Raw genomic sequence first — 24,706 nt, 5'->3', positions numbered from 1 at the left:
TTATAAGTGTAATAGAGAATAGAGAGAAATAGAACAAAATTACCAGAAACGACTTTCCTTTAGGTACTAAAACACCAAATGTATGCAAACAAAAAAGAAACAAAAAGTCACAACGAAAAACGTGTATTATTAGTGTTTTTTTAGCTTTTTAGGTACCAAAACTATAAAAGACGTGAATAGCACTTTATATGGAGAAACCGAACAATTTTTTTTACATTGTTAGATACCAAAACACCAAAATCCATGCAAAACTCTATTCAGGGGAAGCGAAATGACATTACCGGAAACGTGTCTTTTGACTCTCTGAGTGTGTTAGGCACGAAGACGCTTAAAAGCATAAAAGCACCCTACATTAAAATACCAACCAACATAACTAAAAATGTGTCGTTTGAGTGTTTTTTAGCTTATTACTTATCAAAACACTAAAATGCATGTAAAAGAGCTTTAATGAAGAAACAGAATAACATTAGGAAAATTAATGTTTTCGGTATTGTTTAAGCTTATTAGGTAGAGACACCTCAAAATGCATTCAAATTACCCTATATGATGATATAAACGATATTATCAGAAACGTGTATTATAAGTTTTTTTTTTTTTTTTGAGATTCTTAGGTAATAATAAAAAACGCGTAAATAATATTTTGTATGAAGAAGCAGAACACCATTACCAAAACGTGCATTTTTTATTTTATTTATTTATTTATTTATTTATTTTATTTATTATTATTATTTATTTTTTTTTTTTGACGTCAAGTACCAAAACGCCAAAATCCATACAGAGCAATAAGTATTGGGAATCGAAACGACATTACAAGAGATGTGTCTTTTCAATGTTTTTTTTTTTTTTTTTTTTTACTAAAGACTAAAATCCATGGAAAGCACCCAATGCTGGATTACAAAACAGTATTTCCAAAAAAGTGATTTTTTCATTGATTAGGAGCTTCTTATGTACAATATGCTAAAACGCATGAAAAAAAAAACTATGGAAAAACAGAATAACATTACCATTTTTTTTTTTCAGTGTTTTTTTTAGCTTATTATGTACAAAAACGGCAAAATGCATGCGTAGTACCCTATATGGTGAAAAAAAAAAAAAACGTAATTATGAGTGTTATTGATCTTAAGTAAATAAACTCTAAAACGCGTTAAGAGCACTCTACAAGTAGAAACTGAATAACTTTACAAAAAACGTGTTTTTTTTTTTTCTGTGTGTTTTTCACATTTTTAGGTATCAAAACGCCAAAATGCATACAAAAAAGTTTATATATATATAGAGAGAGAGAGAGAGAGAGAGAGAGAGAGAGAGAGAGAGAGAGAGAGAGAGAGAGAGAGAGAGAGAAACGAATCGACTTTACTGGAAACGTACGTTTTCAGTGTTTTTCAGCGTTTTAAGCACCAAAATGTTTAAAAGCATGGAAAGCAGTCTATAATGAATACAAAACAACATTACCTAAAACATGTCCTTTTGAGAGTTTATTTTTATTTATTTTTTTTTTTTTTAGCTTCTTATGTAACAAAACGGTTAAACAACTCCATGGCGAAACAGAATAATACAACCAAAAAACGTGCATATTCAGTGTTTTTGAACTTCTTACGTACAAAAACGCCAAAATTCACGCAAAATACTCTATATGGGAAACAAAATTATATTAAAAGAAACATGTCTTTTGAGTGGTTTGAGCCTCTTAGGCACCAAAACGCTAAAATGCATGGAATAATGCATGGAATACATACAAAATACAATACAAAAATATTGGATGGAGTACAAAAACACAGCGTGTCTTTTGAGTGTTTCTGAGCTTCTTACGTACAAGTGTTACAAGTATTACCTATTCCAAGTGTTTCCGAACTTCTTAGATACCAAAACGGTAAAACGCATAAATAGTATATTTTTTTTTTTAAGTAAAATAGAACAACATTGCCATGAACGTCTTTTTTGAGTGCTTTTTTTTTACATTGTTAAGTACTAAAACGCCAAAATGCATGCGAGACATCCTGTATGAGACGACAGGACATTAGGAAAAACGTGTATCGTTAGTGTTTTTGAGCTTCTTATATACCAAAACTCTAAAATGGGCCAATAACACTCTGGTTTGGAAAAAAAAAAGAAAAAACATTATCAAAAACGTCTATTTTGAAATTTGTTTTCATATTATTAGCTACGAAAGCGCCAAAATGCAGGCAAATGAAGGAAAGAAACGACAATACCAGAAACATGTGTTTTCAGTGTTTTCAGCCTGTTAGGCACCAAAACGCTATAATGCATGGAAAGCACTCTATATTGGAATACAAAAATGCATTATAAAAAGTGTTTTTTTCAGTGTTTTTTTTTTTTTTTTAGACTTTAACGTACCAAAACTCTAAAACATGCAAAACTTCCTTTTGTATTTTCACAAATTTTGAGCTTGTTAGGTACAGAAATGGGAAAATGCATGTAAAGTAACATATGGTGAAACAAAACGATATAACAGGAAACGTGTATTATAAGTTTTTGATCTTAGGTAAAAAAAAAAAAAAAATGCTAAAACGTGTGAATAGCACTCCATTAATAAAAATGTGTTTTTTTGAGTATTGTTTTAACAATATTAGGCACCAAAAAGCCACATTATATGGAGAAACGAAACGACATTACCAGTCTTTTCAATGTTTTTGACTGTTTTCTCAACAAATTAAGAAAAAAAAACAGAAAACACCCTGTATTCCAATACAAAATGTGTCTTTTGAGTTTTTTTTTTTTCTGTTCATGAGCTTCTTGCGTAGCAAAACGCTAAAAAAAAAGCATGCAAAACACCGCTTATGTATAATAATTGTTTTTGAACTTAATATTTGAACATACATACCAAAACAATAAAATGCGTGAAAACCACTCTATATGGAGAACAATATTACCAAAAATGTTTCTCTTAAGTGTTTTTCACCTTGTCCGGCATCAACACGTCAAAAGGCATACAAAGAACGTGATTTGAATAAAATTAACAAAGTTACCTAAAACGTCTATTGTGAGTGTTTGAGCACATTAGGTACTAAAACGCAAAAATAAATGGTAACCACCTTATTTAGGAAAACGAAGGGACGTTATGTGATGTTAGGTACCAAAATGCTAAAATACATAAATAGCTTTTTATATCGAGAAAAAAAAGTTTTTTTTTTTTTTTTCTTATTCATTTTGCTAGGTATCAAAACGCCAAAATGCAAGTAAAGCCTTCTATATGGGGAAACGAAAAGACATTACCACAAACATATCTTTTGTGTTTAAGAGCGAGGTAGGAAACAAACGATAAATATCACGGAGAGCACACTCTATGAGAAAACAAAACAGTTACTAGAAACGTCTCTTTTTAGTGTTTTTTTTTTAAACGCATGCAAAAAAAAAAAAATAAATAAATAAATAAATAAATAAATGAGAAAAAGTATAACGTCATAAAAAAAAGTGTATTTTTAGTATTTTTGAGCTAGTTACGTATAAAAACATCAAAAGTATATGGGAGAAAAAAACAATATTACTAAAAACATGTCTTTTGAGTGTTTTTCAGCTATTTAGGGTTTTTGAGCTTTGTACGTACAAAAACGCTAAAATGCATGCAAAGTACCCTCGATGGGGAAACGAGAAAACATTGCAAGAAACATGTACAATGAGTATTTTGAGCTTCTTAGGAACCGAAACGCTAAAACGTATGAATAGGAGGAAAAGAGAAAAGAAATATAACCAACAACGTGCATTTTCAGATTGTTTGATATTATATGGGAAAAAAAAATACATTTCCTGAAAGGTTTCTTTTGAGTGTTTATGAACATGTTATGCACCAAAACGCTAAAAAGAATCAAAAGCACCCTATGTAGGAAAATAAAACAATATTACTAAAAACGTATATTTTGAGTTTTTCATCTGTTTACCTGTCAAAACGATAAAATGTATGCAGAACACCATTTATGGAGGGTCAATAACATTACAAAAAAATAAGCGTTTTCAGTGTTTGTAAGTTTCTTAGGTACTAAAACTCAATATGGGGAATCAGAAAAAAAAAAAAAAAAACATTACCAAAAACGTGTATTTTGAGCGAATTTCACATTGTTAGGTTACAAAACGCCAAAATGCATGAAAAACATCCTATATGGGTAAGGAAAGGAGGTTTCAAAAAAAAAAAAAACTCTTTTGAGTGTTTATGAGCGTGCTAGGGACCAAAACGGTAAAAAGCATGGAAAGCACCCTGTTTGAGAAAACAAAACATTTTGAAAATTGTTTATTTTTAGTGCTTTTGAGCTACTTACGTACAAATACGGAAAAAGGCGTGGAAAACACCTTTAATGGAAAAACATAATAAAATAATAATAAAAAAAAAACAAGGTTTCAAGGGTTTTTGAGCTTGTTACGTAAAAAAAGAAAGACAAAATTCATGCAAAATGACCATCTATAGGGAAACGAAAAGACATTAATTGAAACATATATTATAAGTTTTTTTGAGCTTTTTAGGTACCAACACGATAAAACGCATGAGTAGCAAGCACTCTGTATGAAGAAACAGCATAACATTAACAAAAACGTTTTTGATCTTAGGTACCAAAACGTTAAAACGCATGAATAGCTCTCTATAGAGAGAAACCTAACAACATTACCAAAAACGTGTATTTTGAGTGTAATTTACAGTTAAGTACCAAAACGCTAAACTCCATGGAAAGCACCCTACATGAGGAAAGGAAACGAAATTTCCAGAAACGTGTATTTTGAGTTTTGTTTATAAGCGTGTAAGGCATCTAAACGAAAAAAAAAAAAAAAAACTTAATATGGGAAAATGAAACGATATTCTAACAAAATTATATTCTAACCCACTTAGTACAAAACACTAAAAAGGATACAAAAACCTTTTATGGAGAAACATTATAACTTTACCAAAAAACTTCTATTTTGATTGTTACATACAAAAATGACAAAATGCATGCAAAGCACTCTATATGGGAAAAAGAAAAGAAGAAACGTGTATTATGAGAGCTTTTGAGATTCCTTCTTACCAAAATGGTAAAGCCCATTGAATAGCGCTCTATATCGAGAAATAATATTACTAAAAACTAGTATTTTGAGTGTTTTTTTTTTTCAATTATTAGGTATCAAAAAAAACAAAATGCTTACAAAGCCGACCATATGACAAAAAGAAAAAAAAACTACAAAGTTTTTGAGCTACTTAACAGAACGCTAAAAAGCATGCAAATCACACTTTATGGAGAAACGGAGTAACAATACCAAAAACAAGTATTTCTGATTGTTTTTTCAGCCAAAATGCATTCAAAGTATGAAGGGAAACAAAAAGACATTACGAGAAACGTGTATTATGGGGGTTTTTGAGCAACTGAACTGAACAATGAAACGTATCAATAGCACTCTATGTGGAGAAACTATATCATGACCAAAAACGTGCATTTTGAGTATATTTCACAGTTATGTATCAAAACCCTAAAATACATGCTAAGAACCCTGTATGATTTTCAGAAACGTTTCTGAAAATCTCGTTCCCTTTTCCCATATAGTTTTCCTTTCCCCAATACACTCTTTAGAGTGTTTATGAGCGTTCTAGGCACCAAAACGATAAAAACCATGTAAAGCACCGTACATTAAAAAAAAAAAAAAAAAACATTACCAAAAACGTCTTTTTTTTTTTAGCGTTTATGAACTAGATATGTATCAAAATGGTGAAAAGCATGTCTTTTGAGTGTTTTCAGCTTCTCACCTACCAAAACCTTTATAGTGAAATAGAAAAAAATATATATAAAAAAAAGGTATTTTGAGTGTTTTTGATCTTGTTACGTACAAAATAGCTCAACGAAAGGACATTACGAAGGATATGAATTATGAGTGGTACCAAAATCCTAAAACGCATTAATAGCACATTACATCGAGGAACAGAACAGCATTACCAAAAACATGTATTTTGAGTGTTTTTTTTTCCAATAATTAGGGACGAAAATGCCAAAATGCATGGGAAAACAAAATATATAAAAAGTGTCTTTTTTAGTGTTTTTCATTTATTTATGTACCAAAACGCTAAAATGCATAGGAAAAAAACAAATTTATGGAGAATAACAATAGCAATACCTAAACCAATTACTATGAGTATTTTTTAGCTAATTACGTACAAAAAGGAAAAAAAAAGCTTGTAAATTACATTATAAAGGGAAAAGAAAAGATATTACGAGAAATGTGTATTATGGGTGTTTTTAAGCTTCTTAGGTACGAAATCGATAAAAAGAAAAAAAAAGATTAATAATTTTGTTGCTCTTGGCCAGTGTCCCTTCTACCTAAAAAAAAAAAATATATATATATATATATATATATATATATATATATATATATATATATATATATATATATATATATATATATATATATATATATATATATATATATATATTACTATGACGAAAAACTTGTATTTTAACTGTATTTCGCAATTAGGTATCAAAACGCCAAAATACATGCAAACCTTTCTATTTTGGGGAAAGGATACGAAATTTCCAGAAACGTTTCTTTTGAGTGTTTATGAGCGTTCTAGGCAAAAAAGGATAAAAAGCTCGGAAAGCACTATATATGGGGAAAGAAAACGATGTTACAAAAAACGTGTCACTTACTGTGTTTCTAGCTATTTATGTGCCAAAAACTAGAAAAGTATGTAAAAAACACTTTATGGAGAAACGGTATACCTTTACTAAAAACGTGTATTTTCAGTGTTCTGAGCTTGTTACAAAGATAAATCCCAAAAAGCATTTCAAAGTACTTTACATAGAGAAACGAAAAGACATCACGAAAAAAACGTGTATTATGAGAGTTTTTGAACTTCTTAGGTATCAAAACGCTAAAACTCATGAATATCACTGTATATGGAGAAACAGAACAAAATAAACAAAAACGTGTTTACACATTATTAGGTACCAAAATGCCAAAATGCATCCAAAGCCTCCAATATTGGGAAACGAAACGACATTACCAGAAACGTGTCTTTCGAGTATTTTTGAGCGTGTTGGGCAGCAAAAACGCTAAAAAGCATGGAAATCACTCTGTGTGCAAATACAAAACATTATTAAAAAACGTATCGTTTTAGAGTTTTGGAACTTCTAACGTACAAAAGCGACAAAACGCATGGAAAGCACACTTTGTAAAGAAATATAAAAACATTACCAAAAAACAAGAATTTAGCTTTTTCAGCTTCTTACAGAGAAAAAATTGTCTCAAATAACAAATACTCTATATTGGGGCGGGAGGGGGGGCAAAAACCATTATAATTAACGTGTATTTTGAGTGTTCTTTAACTTCTTAGGTTTTAAAACACGTGTTTTTCACATTGTCAGATACCAAAACGACAAAATGCATAGAAAAAGCCGTTGATATGGAAAAACGAAATGACATTTCAAGAAACGTATCTTTTGCGTGTTTTTGTCCATGATAGGAACCAAAACATTAAAAAGCATGGAAAGCACCATATATGGAGGTAAAAGACTTTTCCGAAAACATGTCTTTTGAGTTTTTCTCAGCTTGTTAGGCACCAAAACGGTAAAACTCATGCAAAAACACCCTTTATGGAGAAACAGAATAACATTACGAGAAACAATTATTTTGAGTGTTTTTGAGTTTGTTACGTACAAAAACCCCAAAATGCATGCAAAGTATCGAGATGGGGAAACGAAAAGACATTATGCAAAACGTGTATTATGTTTTTTTTTCTTTTTTTTTTTGAGATACTTCGGTGCCAAAACGCTAAAAGGCTTGAACAGCACTCTATATGGAGAAGCAGAACAACATTAAAAAAAAAAAAAAAGTATTTTCAGTGTGTTTTACATTATTAGGTGTGAAAACACAAAGATACAGGTTTACCTTATATGGGTAAAAGAATCGACATTTCTAGAGACGTGTCTTTTGAGAGTTTATGAGCGTGTTAAGAACCAAAATGCTAAAAAGAAAGGAAAGCACCCAATATAGGGAAAACAAAATAATAAAAAAAAACCTGCCCTTAAATTGTTTTAAGTTACTTACGTACCAAAAACGCTAAAACACCGTTTATTTATTACTAATAACAAGTATTTTTGGTGTTTAAAACGTCTTACGTAAAGTAAGAATGTATGGAAATTACCCTATATGGGAAACGAAAGAACATTTACGAGAAACGTGCATTATGAGTGTTTTTGAGCGTCTTAGGTACTAAAATGCTAAAAGTAATAAATAGCATTACCAAACAAGTGTATTTTCAGTGTATTTAACATTGTTAGGTGCCAAAAACGTCAAAAATGAAAGCAAACCATCCGATATGGGTAAAGGAAAAGATATTTCAAGAAACGTGTCTTTGAGTGTTTATGACCGAGCGAGAGTCAAAAACAGGAAAAAGCAAGTAAAGCACACTATATGAAAAAACAGAACAATATTACCAAAAACGTCCTTTTCACTGTTTTTGCGTTATTTACGTACCAAAACGTTGAAACGCATACAAAAAAAAAAATAATAATAATGAAGAAAGAGTACAACTTAATGAAAAACGTGTTCGTGTTGTACATACTCGTAATAAAACGAAAAGACATTATGAAAAAAGTTTATTGTGAAAGTTTTTGTATTTTTTAAGTATCAAAATGCAAAAACGCATAAATAGCACTCCATATGGAGAAATAAAAAAAAACATTATTAAAAACGTGTATCTTGAGTGTTTATATATATATATATATATATATATATATATATATATATATATATATATATATATATATATATATATATATATATATATATATATATATATATATATATATATATATATATATATATATATATATATTGTCAGGTACCATAACGCCAAAATACATATAAAGCACCTGTATAGTATGTACAGTATATTATATAGTTAGCAATTCAAATGGAATACTTCACTCGTACAAAGAAGTATATTTGTGCCTCAGGAATGAATTAAAAAAAAAGAACTGAAGTGACTAAAGTGTAAGAGAGAGAGAGAGAGAGAGAGAGAGAGAGAGAGAGAGAGTGTGTGTGTGTGTGTTGGCGTTTCAGGCTTTACATAGATTGATAGACAAATAGATAGATAAACATATATAAATGACATTCTTTTTGACATTGTTTTAATATATTGTCACTATCTTATTTTATTATAATTACGCATACTTATGCTATTCTGTATCATACATTACGTTTGTTGCATACCTAACCAGCCATTTTGCATAATACAAACATAAGGACTGTAACTAACCCTCCATTTCGCTGCCTTGACGCGAGGGGACTACCAAGGCTTCGGGAACTCGTGCATTGGTGTGGTAGGTTTTAGTGACCAGAAATGACCAAGTCCGCGCACAGCGCTATATTAACTGCCAGACGTATGGCTTATTTACTCTCAGCCACGGCAAAGCACAGACTTCCCTGGATCCTCTCTTAAGGACACTTATTTTATTCTCAGAAGAACGTTTAGGTGCTGGCTGCGATACGATAGCTACTACGCCACATCACACAATTTATATCTAATATATCAGTTTTTTTTTTTTTTATTTTAATTGGAATTCAAGTATTAGGTATGGATTAATTAGCTTATCAAACCATTCAGTACTACAAATTGTTCGGCTTTAAGATAGGACACTAATCTAACTTAGCATTACCTAACCTAACCTAAATGATGTGTAGCAATACCTAATCTAACCTAACATTACCTAACCTACATGGCATACCTACTAATGCTGTCGAATGGTGTCGGCTGAAGACGTCTGCGCGTTGCCATGGCTGGGAGTGAATGTGTCGTGTGTCTGGCAGTAAAAATGGGGCTACGCCGCACTTAGTTACTTGAAAGTAGCTGGTCACTTGAACTTAAGGCATTTCAGTAGTGCTTTGCTCACAAGGAAAAAAGGAAAGCATATGTGTCCCAGCAGAACGTTTGCCTTTCCAGCTCTAAAGGGCAAACAACCAATCAACGAGAATATAATTTAAGTTCCCTTAGGAATGTATTTTGAAGATTAAAATATAAAATATAATGCATTTTGAGACCAAGAGAGTTGGTGTTGAATAAGGAAATATTTCTTTTCTTGTCATTTCACATTAAAAAGATCCTGAAAGTGACATAAAGCAAGGGAAAAAAGGGAAGATGCTGCGTTTTCTGGTGACATTTCGCTTCTTTTTACCGATAGGTGTTTGTCCGATTCCATTTCGTGGCTGTGACTTTAATCCTGGAAGAGTGTTTTTTTTTTTTTCTGTGTGTGTGTGTGTGTGTGTGTGTGTGTGTGTGTGTGTGTGTGTGTGTGTGTGTGTGTGTGTGTGTGTGCGTGTGTGTGTGTGTATTTGTGTGTGTGTGTGTGTGTATTTGTGTGTGTGTGTGTGTGTGTGTGTGTGTTTCTTGCATCATCTCTTAACATAATCATGTGGGAGCGAAGAATTTATTTTTTTCTTCATTTCAATATTATAGTTGACATGAAGCTAAAGCAAGGAGAACATTATATTTAAGAATTCATACATGCGAACTCTAAACAGGGGTATATACTGCCGCCACACACACATTCCTCTCCTCTGCTCTTTCTGCTGCTGCTCTGAAAAGCTCTTCTTTGCCTACATTTAACCTGTTCCTAAAAACGGTGACCGTTCTAATCCCTCAAACTACCGTCCTATTGCTTTAATTTCTTACCTATCTAAAGATTCTTAAACATCTATCACTTCACAACCTTCTATCTGATCGCCAGTATGGGTTCCGTCAAGGCCGCTCTACTGGTGATCTTCAGGCTTTCCTTACTGAGTCTTGGTCATCCTCTTTTAGAGATTTTGGTGAAACTTTTGCTGTTGCCTTGGACATATCAAAAGCTTTTGATAGAGTCTGCTACAAAGCTTTGATTTCCGAACTACCCTCCTACGACTTCTATCCTTCTCTCTGGAACTTCATCTCAAGTTTCCTTTCTGACTGTTCTATTGCTGCTGTGGTAGACGGTCACTGTTCTTCTCCTAAATCCATTAACAGTGGTGTTCCTCAGGGTTCTGTCCTGTCACCCACTCTCTTCTTATTATTCATTAATGATCTAAACCAAAATTCTTGTCCTATCCACTCCTACGCTGATGATACCACCTTGCACTTTTCCACGTCTTTTCATAGACGTCCAACCCTTCAGGAGATAAACATTTCACGCAGGGAAGCCACAGAACACTTGACTTCTGACCTTTCTAAAATTTCTGATTGGGGCAGAACAAACTTGGTATTGTTCAATGCCTCAAAAACTCAATTCCTCCATTTATCAACTCGACACAACCTTCCAGACAACTATCCCTTCTTCTTCAATGTCACTCAACTGTCCCCCTTTTCTACAGTGAATATCCTTTGTCTGTCCTTTACTTATAATCTGAACTGGAAACTTCACATCTTATCTCTAGCTAAAACAGCTTCTATGAAGTTAGGTGTTCTGAGATGTGTCCGCCAGTTTTTCTCACCCTCCCAGCTGCTAACTCTGTACAAGGGCCTTATCCGTCCATGTATGGAATATGCTTCACATGTCTGGGGGGGTTCCACTCATACTGCTCTCCTAGACAGGGTGGAATCAAAAGCTTTTCGTCTCATCAACTCCTCTCTTCTAACTGACTATCTTCAGCCTCTCTCTCACCGCCGCAATGTTGCATCTCTAGCTGTCTTCTACCGCTATTTTCATGCTAACTGCTCTTCTAATCTCGCTAACTGCATGCCTCCCCTCCTCCCGCGGCCTCGCTGCACAAGACTTTCTTCTTTCTCTCACCCTTATTCTGTCCACCTCTCTAACGTAAGAGTTAACCAGTATTCTCAAATCATTCATCCCTTTCTCTGGTAAACTCTGAAACTCCCTGCCTGCGTTTGTATTTCCACCTTCCTATGTCTTGAATTCCTTCAAGAGGGAGGTTTCAAGACACTTATTCATCAGTTTTTGACCACTTCTTTGACCCATTTATGCGATTGGCATTTCAGTCGGCATTTTTTTATTGGATTTTTGTTGCCCTTGGCCAGTGTCCTTCCTACATAGAAAAAAAAAAAAAAAAATACACCGGCCAGTAGAGTAAACAGAAGCACTATGGTCTTTTCCATTTTGAATTGAGCTTTTGGGCGCTGTCACTTTCGGAATTCCTCGACCTGCGGCTCTGCCAGACACATCTCATGTCAGGTACTTCCTAACTCAAAATTAATGGTGTTGTAGTATATATTCATTGTGATGCTGTAAAAAAGGCAAGTTAATGAAATGTTTTTTTTTCTTTAATGATACTTTTTTTTTCTTTTTTTGCAAACACCACGATACTTGACAACGTTTCATTCAAGCGTTGTCACTTTTCCATGGGTGACCGAGTGTTGTCACACGGTCAGACTGAATGGTCTGACTGAATGAGTGTTCCGGGGTGGTTTTGAATTATCAATTACCACTGGACACTGTTCATTAGTATCTTACCTTTATATAATAGGTAAAGTCACTCTTGGTGAGTTTCTGTGGTTTTCAGGTGAATGTCAAAGGTGAACGTATAAAAATAGGTATATTTAGATATATGTACAGAGTTCTGGAGAAGGGTGTGGCGCGTACGGGACAACGGATGTCCTCTGCGTGGTACAGCGTTACACCCTGGCAAGAGACTGCCGGAGCCGGCACAAGGGACGCTTAGCGCCTTCAAAAAGTGCTGACATTAGAAATAGGGGCGGGTTGACCGCACTCACAGTACATGAATATATTCATAATTATTACTCTCTAATTACATAAATAAGGCAAGGGAAAAGCTACTTATAGCTAAGAGTAATACATGCCAAAATACATTAGGGAGAGATTAACTATAGAGAATACTTAGATACTGTAATGTAGGTGCTATCGATTACTTATCGATGGCAATAAAAGGAGTATGGAAAGTTCCATGGTGTGTGTGTGACGTAGGGTGGCGTGATCATATCCGCCCCACCCTTATGCGCCAACACCCACTATTTGCACTTATGCATATATGTATACATACACTTATATTGCTAATCAAGCAAGGCATTATAAATACAATACACATTATTATTAATTATGTGACACCGTTACATCGCTCGGTCACCTACTTGACGCGTCCTCGCGAATACAGTGTACCTAACCATGTTATGTGTATGAAACTCCTTCATTAAGACGTTTACGTCTACTATCAAGATATATATACAAATTTAAGGCTTTCCTAACACACACATATAAGAATATTAACAAAAACATTAAAATAAGGCAAGGTGTCAGGATACTTGGATAGAGAATCCCAGGTTTCAGATATACTGGTAAGGATGTCTCTAGAGCCTCTGAAAACTCTTCTGTGTTTGAGAAGGAAAGAGTGGATAAGGAGTTTGTTATAAAAGAAATCCTTGACTTTGTCAAATTCTCCAGGGAAGTAACAGGGAAAACTCTATATGAAAGGTCTGTTGTAAAAGCTAAATTAATCCTAGAAGGGTAAGTGGTTAGTTTACTAGAACGTACATGACAAGCATCTTGTACCGCATAATGTCCTATAACCTCCTCATAGGTGGTCCCTTCTGGGCAAGTCACTGAGACGTAAAAGTTTTCTGTGAAATAAAAGTAATGATATCCATGAAAATTGCAATGGAAAATAGGTTTTGAAACCACATGCTTGTATGGACAGAGTGTTAGAGCTGCAGACGCCTCTGAACGTGTCAAGACGACTTCACAAATACCTTTTACTACAGGTAAGAAAGCAAATTGGATACTTGAACAATGGTACAAATGCAAGTATGAAGATTTACAACGTTTTAATTCAGTTAAATCTCCAATTGTATATAATGAAAAATCCTTGGCTATTAGCACTAAGGAAGGATTCATGTCCAGTGTCATCACAGAATTATTAACGGAAAATGGAAAAGGTTTAATCTCATAAGCCTCAAAATGATCCTGAGATTTAAAAGGTATGTTTACAATTATTGCATCTGTGGTCAAGGTAGCTTCCAGCAATGGGTAGTAATACTGGATCATGTCCGCTGCATACACTGGTGTCAATTTGTAGGTTGACTGACCAATTTCTATTGTGTGAAGCAAATCCTCTACAGGAAATAGTGAAGTTGTTACCCTGCCATTGACAGCATCCACCATGTTGCGAATTATCGCTTCATTAATGGAGAGAACTGAACCCAAGGAAGCTTCAACTACATGCAAAGCTTGATCTATAACCACAACGTGATTTATCACATCTAAACTATGTAAGGCATTATCAAGCACAGTTGTTAAATCATTTGAATACTGTAATAACTCATTGTGATTAGTTTCTAATTTAACTATTTTATTGTGATGTAGGTTCAGGACCTTCTTATTAGTAGCTGCAACCGTTATTAGTTGATCATAATGTTTCCTTAAATCCTGTACATCCTCGTCCAAGGCGGTGCCAAAAAGATATTGAGACAGTTGTCCCAACCCATTTATGAGTCCTCTTTTGGTACGAGCGTGCACTGGATGAAGGTTGTAGTCATGCTGAGATTGGTTCAATTTCCCGTGTAAGAATTCTACCCTTGCTTTTAAAGCTTTGATTATGGTTTGTGAGAAAACTTGTGTCTGGCTATGCGTTTCATCAGCAAGTAAGGATTCCAGTTCCTGTAAGGAGTTATCCAAAGTTTCTGAGACAGCGTCGAGGTCCGAAGTTACGGAAAATAAGGTAGAAAAAGGATATCGAACCAGAAGAACATCTTCTATTAAGATTACTTCCCCAAGATGTGTGGTGAGAGCCCCCGGTTTGACATGCAACGCAGTGGACGCTTGTAGCACTTGCAGCATGCTCAAGAAGGTAACCAGGAGGCCCAGTGCCATCTGTAAGTAATGCAGGCAATTAGCTGCGTGAGCGAAGGTTATACCTATGCGTCTTTATAGTATTAGTAGAATTAAGGTTTGTAACCTGATCAGTAGTACTCTCTGTTGATGACTGGAGCTGAGCGTTAGTCTTCACAAGCCGATCACTATGTACTATCTCAACAGTGTTAAGAAGAGGGTCATGCACCTCAAATTTGTTACCATGTAACTGGCGGACAACCGAGCATGGACCACTAAATTTAGGGGAGAGTTTGGAGGTCCTGTCCGGATAACGAACTTTAACTGTGTCTCCAACCTGTATCGTGACAGGGGTCGCACGCTTGTGTTGTCTAGCCATCATTTCTGCCCTAGAAGCTTGTAGCCTACTTCGGACTTTAGCATGAATGTCCTTGAAAACATGCATATGTTGTTTAACATAGTCATCTACGTTGTATACTGGAGTTTGTGGACTTGCCAACAAATCATAAGGAAGATTTTTATCTTCACCATATAATATATAATGTGGGGATTTCCCAGTACTTTCACACATTGAACTGTTAATGCAGGCACCAACGTGTGGTAACCAGTCCTCCCAGTCATCATGGAGACTGTTTACAACTGGACGAAGAACCTCCAGGATTTTCCTGTTTGCTCTTTCTACTAGTCCGTTTGAAGAAGGATGGTAAGCCACAGTGTATGTGTGTTTAATGTTGTACTGTGTACATATTCCTTGTAGGATTTCATTGCGAAATTCAGATCCATTATCACTTAACAACACTCGTGGTGCTGAGTATGGACAAAACAACTTAGTTACTAGCGCATGCGCTACATATTTAGCAGATTTTTCCTTTAAAGGTGAGAGAACCACGAACCTTGAAAAATGGTCTACACACACAAGTAGATACTGCGAGCCATTTTGACTCTTGGGTAATTGAAGAAGATCAATGGAGACAATGTCCCAAGGTCGCTCAGGTAGTGGATATTCCAGTATTGGGGCTGGTCCTTTTACCGCACCCTTGTGCTTTGCACATGATATACACCTGGCAACATAATCTTCTATGTCAGTGCGCATGGTAGGCCAATAATAGCTTTTACGCGCTGCTTGTAGAGTTCGCTCTCTTCCTGGATGTCCTGCACTTGGCATGTCGTGCACTAAGATAAGTATGACATGGACTAAACTCTCAGGAATGATGTGTTGTTTACTAGACTTTCCCATTTGGGGATTATGTCGACACAGAACATTGTCTGGTGACATGAAAAATTGAGAGAATGGTATATGTAGACGTGGAAGATTATCTTCTTCGCCTGACTCCAGAGCATGTATGACCTTAGACCATATTTCATGCTCTCGCTGTGCTTTACTTAATTCCTTCAAGGTGAAGTTATTTACAGGGATCGAGTCACTGACAGCTCCCACAGGCACATTTCGTGAAAGTGCGTCGGCTACTACATTAGCACGACCTGGCAAGTACTTGACTACTGGAGCAAATTCCTGCATGGTACAGTACCATCTTGCCACTCGTCCAGTTAAATTTTTCCCTTTGAAAAGTTCAATTACGGGTGCATGATCCGTGTAGACTGTAATTGGATATCCAAGGATAATGTCCTTAAAATGTTTTAAAGCCCAAACTACAGCAAGTGTTTCTTGATGAGTGACAGAGTAATTAGACTCTGCTGGATTAAGCACACGACTTGCATATGCTATTACATAGTTTTTGCCTCTGGCATCTGTCTGCATCAGTACTGCTCCCAGTCCTAGAGAAGAAGCATCCGTGCAAATAATGAACGGCTCTGAATGCTCTGGGAAAGCAAGTACAGGTGCATTTGTTAATAGTGATTTTAATTCATTGAAACTTTGTTCATGAGCAGCCTCCCAATGGAAAGCAACATCCTTTTTAAGGAGTTTAGTAAGTGGGGATGCAATTGCCGCAAAATTCTTGATGAAAGGACGGTAATATCCCGCAAGACCTAGGAAAGATCTGACATTCTCCACCGATTTAGGTTGAGGAAACTTCTGTACAGCTATGACCTTTTCATCCACCGTGTGGATTCCTTCACCATCGACTACATGGCCAAGGAATTTTATTTTGGCTTTTAGAAATTCACATTTAGAAAGCTTTGCTTTAAGTCCAGCTTCTTCAAGCTTCTGGAGGACTAATTTTAAACTCTCCAGATGGGATTCTTGATCCTTACTAGCGATGATTATATCATCCAGGTATGCAAACACGGTTTTGCCAAGTAAACCCGTGAAAATACTGTTAATCATTCTCTGGAATGTTAAAGGAGCGGATTTTAATCCAAAAGGCATGCGTAACCATTCGTAATGGCCACTAGGCGTACTGAACGCCGTTATTTCCCGTGAAGTGGGGGCTAAGGGAACCTGCCAGTATCCTGACAACAGGTCTAAACTAGAGAAAATTTTGTTTCCACGACCTAAGGACATTAGAAGGTCGCTCAGGACAGGTAAAGGATAATGATCATCCACTGTGACATCATTAACCCGCCGGAAGTCGATTACCGGCCTGAAAGATTTATCTTTCTTGGGAACCAAAAAGATTGGTGAATTCCAAGGAGAGCACGATTCTTGAATCACTCCCTTGTCAATCATGTCATGAATCATGTCATCTACAGTCGCCCTCTGACTATGAGGAAGACGATAAGCTGGTATATATACTGGCTTAGTGTTTGGTTTTAACCTAATGTGGTGTTCCGCTCGATCGGTCACACCTAAGGATTCTCCAGGTAGTGCCAGGACATTGCGATACTTCCCCAATAAGTCCAAGAGCGCGGGCCTCATTTCGGGGTAGTCCACAACATTGACAAACGAACATAGGGTTGGCGCCTGCCCCAGCTCGGTGTCAACAGCAGACTGACTCACCGAAGAGACGCAGGCTCCAGGCAGAATACTGGGTTCTGGTACCACTTTCTTGTCATAAACCAGGCACTTTCCAAGGAAAAGACCTTGTTTGATCCTTACAGAACTTCCAGTAGTGTTCACCACCAAAGCATCAGTGACATGACCCTTTCTAATTGTGGAAAGAGTCGATTCAACAGCCAATCGCCTAACATTACCTATACCTTCAAGACAGATGTCACTGCCTACAGGAGCTTCTGGAACACGAATTGTAATCCGTTTTGCCACACGAGCAGGAATGTCATAACTGGCATTGACAATTGCTTTTGCTTCCCTCCATGCTTCTGTTATATCCTTATCTCTCATAGGAGACCGGACAGATGGAATCGTTTGAGGCTCCCCATTGGATCTTTGTCCCTTCCGTGATAAAGAACCGTTTCTGGGTTGCCTGGAAACCAAAGGTGCAGGATGTTTCATCCCTTCCAGATGTCGTCCGCAGTACATGACTGTATTTTGCTTTGGATAGATTACTATCTGGTGAGACTTCATGGCTCTTAGCCCTAATAAGCCGTCAGAAGGAAGTTTAAAGTTACTGACTACATAGAAATCAGTTTGAATAAGCTGAGTATGCTTAGATAGACTTATTGGTAAGGAAATTTTTCCTAAGATTTTCAGGGCTGACCCTGTGACACCAGAAAGATTCAAGTCACTTGGACGGAGTATCCATTTACCACCGCGTGAATTCCGTTTCAGAATCTTGTAAGATTCTTCAGAGATCACGTTTACTGTGGCTCCAGTGTCTACAGCCAAAGATAAGCGATGCTTACCTACCCTAGTTGGTAATGCCATTATGTCTGTTTGGTTGTTGGCAGCATTTATGGTTGAATACACTGACATGTCAGAAGAATCTGCTGCCTCAGCGTCTTGCGCATTTAGATGTTTTAGTCGGGTTTGTTTACTACTGTGCGCTGGTCTTCCCCCGACTGCCTTGTACTGTTCAGGTTAGCTCTGGCCTGTTTTTCAATTCTCATATTGATTATATCTTTACATTGCTCTGATGAGTGTTTACACTGGCCATGTATGAGGCAGTATTGGGTAGCGACGTCCCTGTAGGATCTTGTCCTACCAGTTTTCACTTGGGGCGATGCACCTGGTTTTGGTCTAACAGAGAGATTACCCCCTTTTGTTTTGTTCTCCAAGTCGGATTTATTTGCTGCCAATTTCTGGTCCTTTTGTTTCTTATAACATCTTTTTTCAACATGACCTATTTTATGGCAGTACGAACAGACATTTCCAGGCCTCGCCATGGCTGCCGCACAAGGTTGAGATTGGTCATCATCCATGAGTGGAGCAACCAATGAGGTTTGAGTTTCCGGAGAGGCACCAGATAGCCCTCTTTTCTCCCGAATCAGGACTGCAAGGTCAGCTACTGTGTCTCCCGGTTTAAAGCGAAAATGACTTGCGGTTTTCTTCACTTCCCCATTCACCAATGATATGTAAAAGATGAATTCCAGAAGTCTTCTGAAATCTGTTTCTGTCATACTGTTTCCTTGGAACCAGTTGTTAAGTCGTAAGACATCCATGAAGTCCGTTACGAACTGGTGTGTAGGGATTAAGGCTTTCATTTCGTGAAGAGAGTTAATTTCAGCTGCAAATCTAAGACCCACCTTGGAGGCTAGTACCATTAGGTCAGTTTGACTCTTACCCCCAAAAATGTTCAAGAAATTTTTCTTGAAATTTGCATAACTAGTCCCTATTTCAAGTGGACTAAAAGCGCTGGTATTCATCATGTGTGCTGCTTCTCCAGCCAATTTAGATCTGACGAAAGAGATCTTGTCTTCATCGGTGATAGTATTTGCTCTTGTCATAACATCCTCACACAAACGGATGAAATCATGAGCCCTTTCTTGCGGGTTTTCTCCGCGAAATGCTGATATTGTTTCAGGAATAGGAAGTACCTTAAGTGTAGTAGATGCATGCAAGGCATAAGGAGAGCCAGTAGAGGCTGAAGCAGAAGCATTAGGATTAGCCATGGTTGCTGCTGATAATGATGGGTATTTATTCCCTGATCTTGTAATCAACACGTTTCCGTCCTCATGAGGCACGGTATTTTCCACTGTAGTGGCTTTTGGTTCCGTTGATAGTGCTTCTGATGATCTAGTGTCACTATTATCCGCTTGGAACTGACACTCCAGTTCATAGATTTCAGCTAACTTATCAGCTTTATCCATAAATGTAGTATTATTACTATCTTAATTAGGTATTAATTACACACTTAAATTACGTTTCCATCGTCCAAAGGCGTTTCCACTCTTAAAGGATGAATGGTTAGTATTTTGAGAAGTGTGAAAATTTTAACAGAATTGAAGGTTTAGGGACAGAAATGGAATTATCCTAGTTATCCCTGAACACTTAAAAGAAAACGAGAGCGAGCGCTCCGTCCAGCCGAAAAAGAAAACGGTGTTTAAGAGGCAAACTAAATTATTTTAATTTCCACATAAGTAACATCACTGAAATAGGTGAGTTATACATGAACCCTAACAGTGTTTGCGTTACCACAAGTGTTTTATTTAATATTGGTGTGGTGTACCACTAAGTGTCTGTACTCACGACTGTAGCCGGAGAAATTCACACTTAAAAAAAATATATATATAGATATATATATCTTCTTCTTAGGAAGACTCCTTCCGTCTTGGGAAGCTCCTCTTAGGATAGTAGTGTTCTTGTAGAATCCTGCAGGATTCCTGCAGGTGGAAGATGTGTTGGTCTGCGCCGAGAATGTCTGCGCCGATGATGTCTTCGCCGAGAATCTACGACGAATAATTAGACCGAGGGGAAACCAAAGAATTGTTAGGTTTCTCCTCGAGTCTTTTAAGTCTCCTCCTTTAATAACAAAGAGAAGTGAATCTTGGGAGTGGCAGGCTGGGTGAGTAAGGCGAGACCGTTAGGTGCGTCGCTCTTGGCTTGGTGCGAGTGTTTTGGTGTGTCAGCGTAAGTTTTGTAAACAACGCCGGCTCGCTCCTCTGCTCTCCTCACTACCCTGCCACTGGTTGCCGTTTTCTCCGTTCACTGTGTCCGTTCACCACTTCACTTTCAACCACTGTTTATTGTTGTTGCACTTGGCACTGGAGTTAGTTATTCGTATCTCATTAAGCTGCCACCAAATGTTCCGGGGTGGTTTTGAATTATCAATTACCACTGGACACTGTTCATTAGTATCTTACCTTTATATAATAGGTAAAGTCACTCTTGGTGAGTTTCTGTGGTTTTCAGGTGAATGTCAAAGGTGAACGTATAAAAATAGGTATATTTAGATATATGTACAGAGTTCTGGAGAAGGGTGTGGCGCGTACGGGACAACGGATGTCCTCTGCGTGGTACAGCGTTACACCCTGGCAAGAGACTGCCGGAGCCGGCACAAGGGACGCTTAGCGCCTTCAAAAAGTGCTGACATTAGAAATAGGGGCGGGTTGACCGCACTCACAGTACATGAATATATTCATAATTATTACTCTCTAATTACATAAATAAGGCAAGGGAAAAGCTACTTATAGCTAAGAGTAATACATGCCAAAATACATTAGGGAGAGATTAACTATAGAGAATACTTAGATACTGTAATGTAGGTGCTATCGATTACTTATCGATGGCAATAAAAGGAGTATGGAAAGTTCCATGGTGTGTGTGTGACGTAGGGTGGCGTGATCATATCCGCCCCACCCTTATGCGCCAACACCCACTATTTGCACTTATGCATATATGTATACATACACTTATATTGCTAATCAAGCAAGGCATTATAAATACAATACACATTATTATTAATTATGTGACACCGTTACATGAGACACAGGTCACTTACTGTCACGCCACCAGTCAGGATGGAAGCTGCCTCTCTCGCTCGTTCTCGTCATCTCCACATCCGAGAAAAGAGCTGTAAATAGGTGTTTTTTGAAAGAAAAAGCTAATAAAGCGTTTTAACTTTTACCTCGATGGTGGTGTGGAAAAAAGTCATAACTAAAAAACAAAAATATACATCATAGTTTAAAGGAAATATATATAAAAGGACATTTATCACATTTAAACGAAATTCACGATGGAGAGAGAGAGAGAGAGAGAGAGAGAGAGAGAGAGAGAGAGAGAGAGAGAGAGAGAGAGAGAGAGAGAGAGAGAGAGAGAGAGAGAGAGAGAGAGAGAGAGAGAGAGAGAGAGAGAGAGAGAGAGAGAGAGAGAGAGAGAGAGAGAGAGAGAGAGAGAGAGAGAGGGAGGGGTCACTGAGAGGTCGTTAGGAGATGACGTGTCCGAGGTCGCTCTGGCAGTGTGAGACAACCATATATTATATCAAACTTCATTCTATTCACGACACACGGGTGTTTTTCCATATTAAAAACCTGTAAACTTATTAGTGGAAGAAAAGTTACTTAAGTGGAAACAGCGACACTCTGAGTGAAACACAACATTTCCAGCACGTGGACGTCGAGTTTACTGTGTTCTACAAGGCATTGGTGTTCTGTATTGCCGGAGGCAACAACATCGTGAAATGTACAGTGAGTGCAGTGTTTAACAGTGCAGTGCAGTGCAGCGAAATTATAGTGACAATAAGAAGTGCAGCAAGGTAGACGCCAACTAACATGTTCACGGTGAGGAGCTAGTCGTTCCGACCTCACCCTGCTTAGGCTACACTACCGGGGCTGAAATCCCTCGGGAATTCTACCTAGCTGCATCCACATTCATTAAGGGATTATCGCGCTGACGAAACTCCCCCACGTATCCCTCTCCCCGACGCGCCCGTCCCGCTACGCCCACCCTACTACACCTACAGAATGGTATTGGAGTGCTATGAGCGCCACATAGAAAGACTGAAAGGTCTCTGTGGGTACAGACCAAGTTACTGGTGTACAGTCTGTGGCCGTAAGGCGTCACCGACGACCGATCAGCAGTGCACCACAGAATCCTGCCCCAACCTCTGCCACGTCCACTGTCTGGGCAACGTGAAAGAGTACAGGTGCGGCGACACAGGTCAGCTTCGCGCCCTGGCGGGGATAACTGATCCTGTCACATTTTTATTTTGTGGAAAACTCACAAGAACCTTCAGCGTCCCTTCCCTCTTCCTCTCTTCCCTCTACACCATCAGCGGATCTGATTGAGGGGCAGCAGGAGGACGGCCTGGACACCCTAACAAAAAAGGAGCTGTTACAACAGTTAAGAAAGGTTCGCAGTGAGCTGACCACAACAAAAGGTCAGCTGACAAACTACAGAGCCATACATAAGAACATAAGAACATAAGAAATAAGGGAATCTGCAAGAAGCGACCAGGCTTACACGTGGCTGTCCCTGTATGAAACACACCTACCTATTTCCATCTGTTATCCCCATCCATAAACTTGTCTAATATTCTCTTAAAGCTCTCTAGTGTCCTAGCACTAACTACATGATTACTGAGTCCGTTCCACTCATCTACCACTCTATTTGAGAACCAATTTTTTCCTATCTCCTTCCTAAACCTAAATTTTTCAAGCTTGAACCCGTTATTTCTTGTTCTACCCTGGTTGCTGATCCTAAGAATTTTGCTTACATCTCCCTTGTTATAACCCTTATACCACTTAAAGACTTCTATCAGGTCCCCTCTTAACCTACGTCTCTCTAGAGAATGTAAATTTAACAGCTTCAACCTCGCCTCGTAAGGAATACTCCTCATCCCCTGCATCCTTTTAGTCATTCTTCTCTGTACTGATTCTAATAGACCTATATCTTTCCTGTAATGTGGGGACCAGAACTGCACAGCGTAGTCCAGATGAGGTCTGACCAGCGCCAAGTATAACTTTAATACTACTTCCGGCCTTCTACTTTTAACACTCCTAAAAATGAATCCTAGTACCCTATTTGCCTTGTTTCTGGCTTCTATGCATTGTTTCCCTAAACGGAGCTCAGAGCTAACTATAACTCCTAAATCTTTCTCGTACCTTGTACCTACCAGAGTTTGGTTGTCTAATGTGTACCTATTGTGTGGGTTTCCTCTACCTACGCTAAGCACTTTGCATTTATTGATATTAAATTGCATTTGCCATCTATCCGTCCATTCATTCATTCTATCTAAGTCTGTCTGCAAGGCGATGGCATCCGATTCTGACCTAATTAATCTACCTATCTTTGTGTCATCTGCCAATTTACTAACATCACTACTAATTCCACTATCCAAGTCATTGATATATATTAGAAATAATAATGGCCCTAATACTGATCCCTGTGGCACGCCACTAATTACATGACCCCACTCGGATTTCGAGCCGTTTATTACCACTCTCTGTCGCCTGTTACCAAGCCATGACCCTATCCAGCCTAACACCTTCCCATCTATCCCATGTGCCCTAACCTTTCTCAGGAGCTGCAGGTCTTGCCGAGAAAAGCTGTGTGCTAGTGGAAGCTATATCCATAGTGGACATCCTCTTGGCCACACGCCAGCGAGGACCTGCAGCAGAGTTCAGTGGCGTGTTCAGCCAGATTTCACAAAATTCTGAGTGAGCCTGCATCCACCGTCTCCGCGGACACCCTGGAAAATACGTCTCTGTTCGCCCCACCGACCAACACCCCTCGCTCTTCATCACCTGACCCGGCGCCTGAAGCAGCGGAGGGGCAAGGACAAAGGACAAGGATCAGCTGAGGAAAGAGGTGAGGCGCCGTCTCTCACTCCTCTCCTATCCTCACATCATCCCGCGCTCGTATCAGCGGAGAAAAGAGGTCAAGCGCTGTCAGTCGCTCCTCCCACATCCTTCTCTCAGCCCGAGCAGCCGACGCCACCAACAGATGGTATTCGTCGAGAGACACGGACGAACGGCAACAGCTTGACTGAGGACAGACAGGCAGGAGGGCACCAACGATCACCCAAAAGAAAGAAAAGGCCAGTAACGAGACAGAACGCCCTCTCGGAGAGAGAGGTAGCACCATTACCTCGGTAGGGATTGGAGCAACATCACCAGTCCAGGCGTCCTCAGAGCAGCAGTCCACGTCATACGCCAGAGTAGCTCCCTAGGAAGGTGTGTGAATACTGCCGAGGGCGCTACCACTCAGCCTTGGACTGCCGTGTGAGGGCTGC

This window comes from Scylla paramamosain, chromosome 22, assembly GCF_035594125.1.
Source record: "Scylla paramamosain isolate STU-SP2022 chromosome 22, ASM3559412v1, whole genome shotgun sequence".
Lineage (NCBI taxonomy): Eukaryota > Metazoa > Arthropoda > Malacostraca > Decapoda > Portunidae > Scylla > Scylla paramamosain.
The sequence above is the reverse complement of the archived record's forward strand: the minus strand, read 5'-3'. Positions refer to the sequence as shown.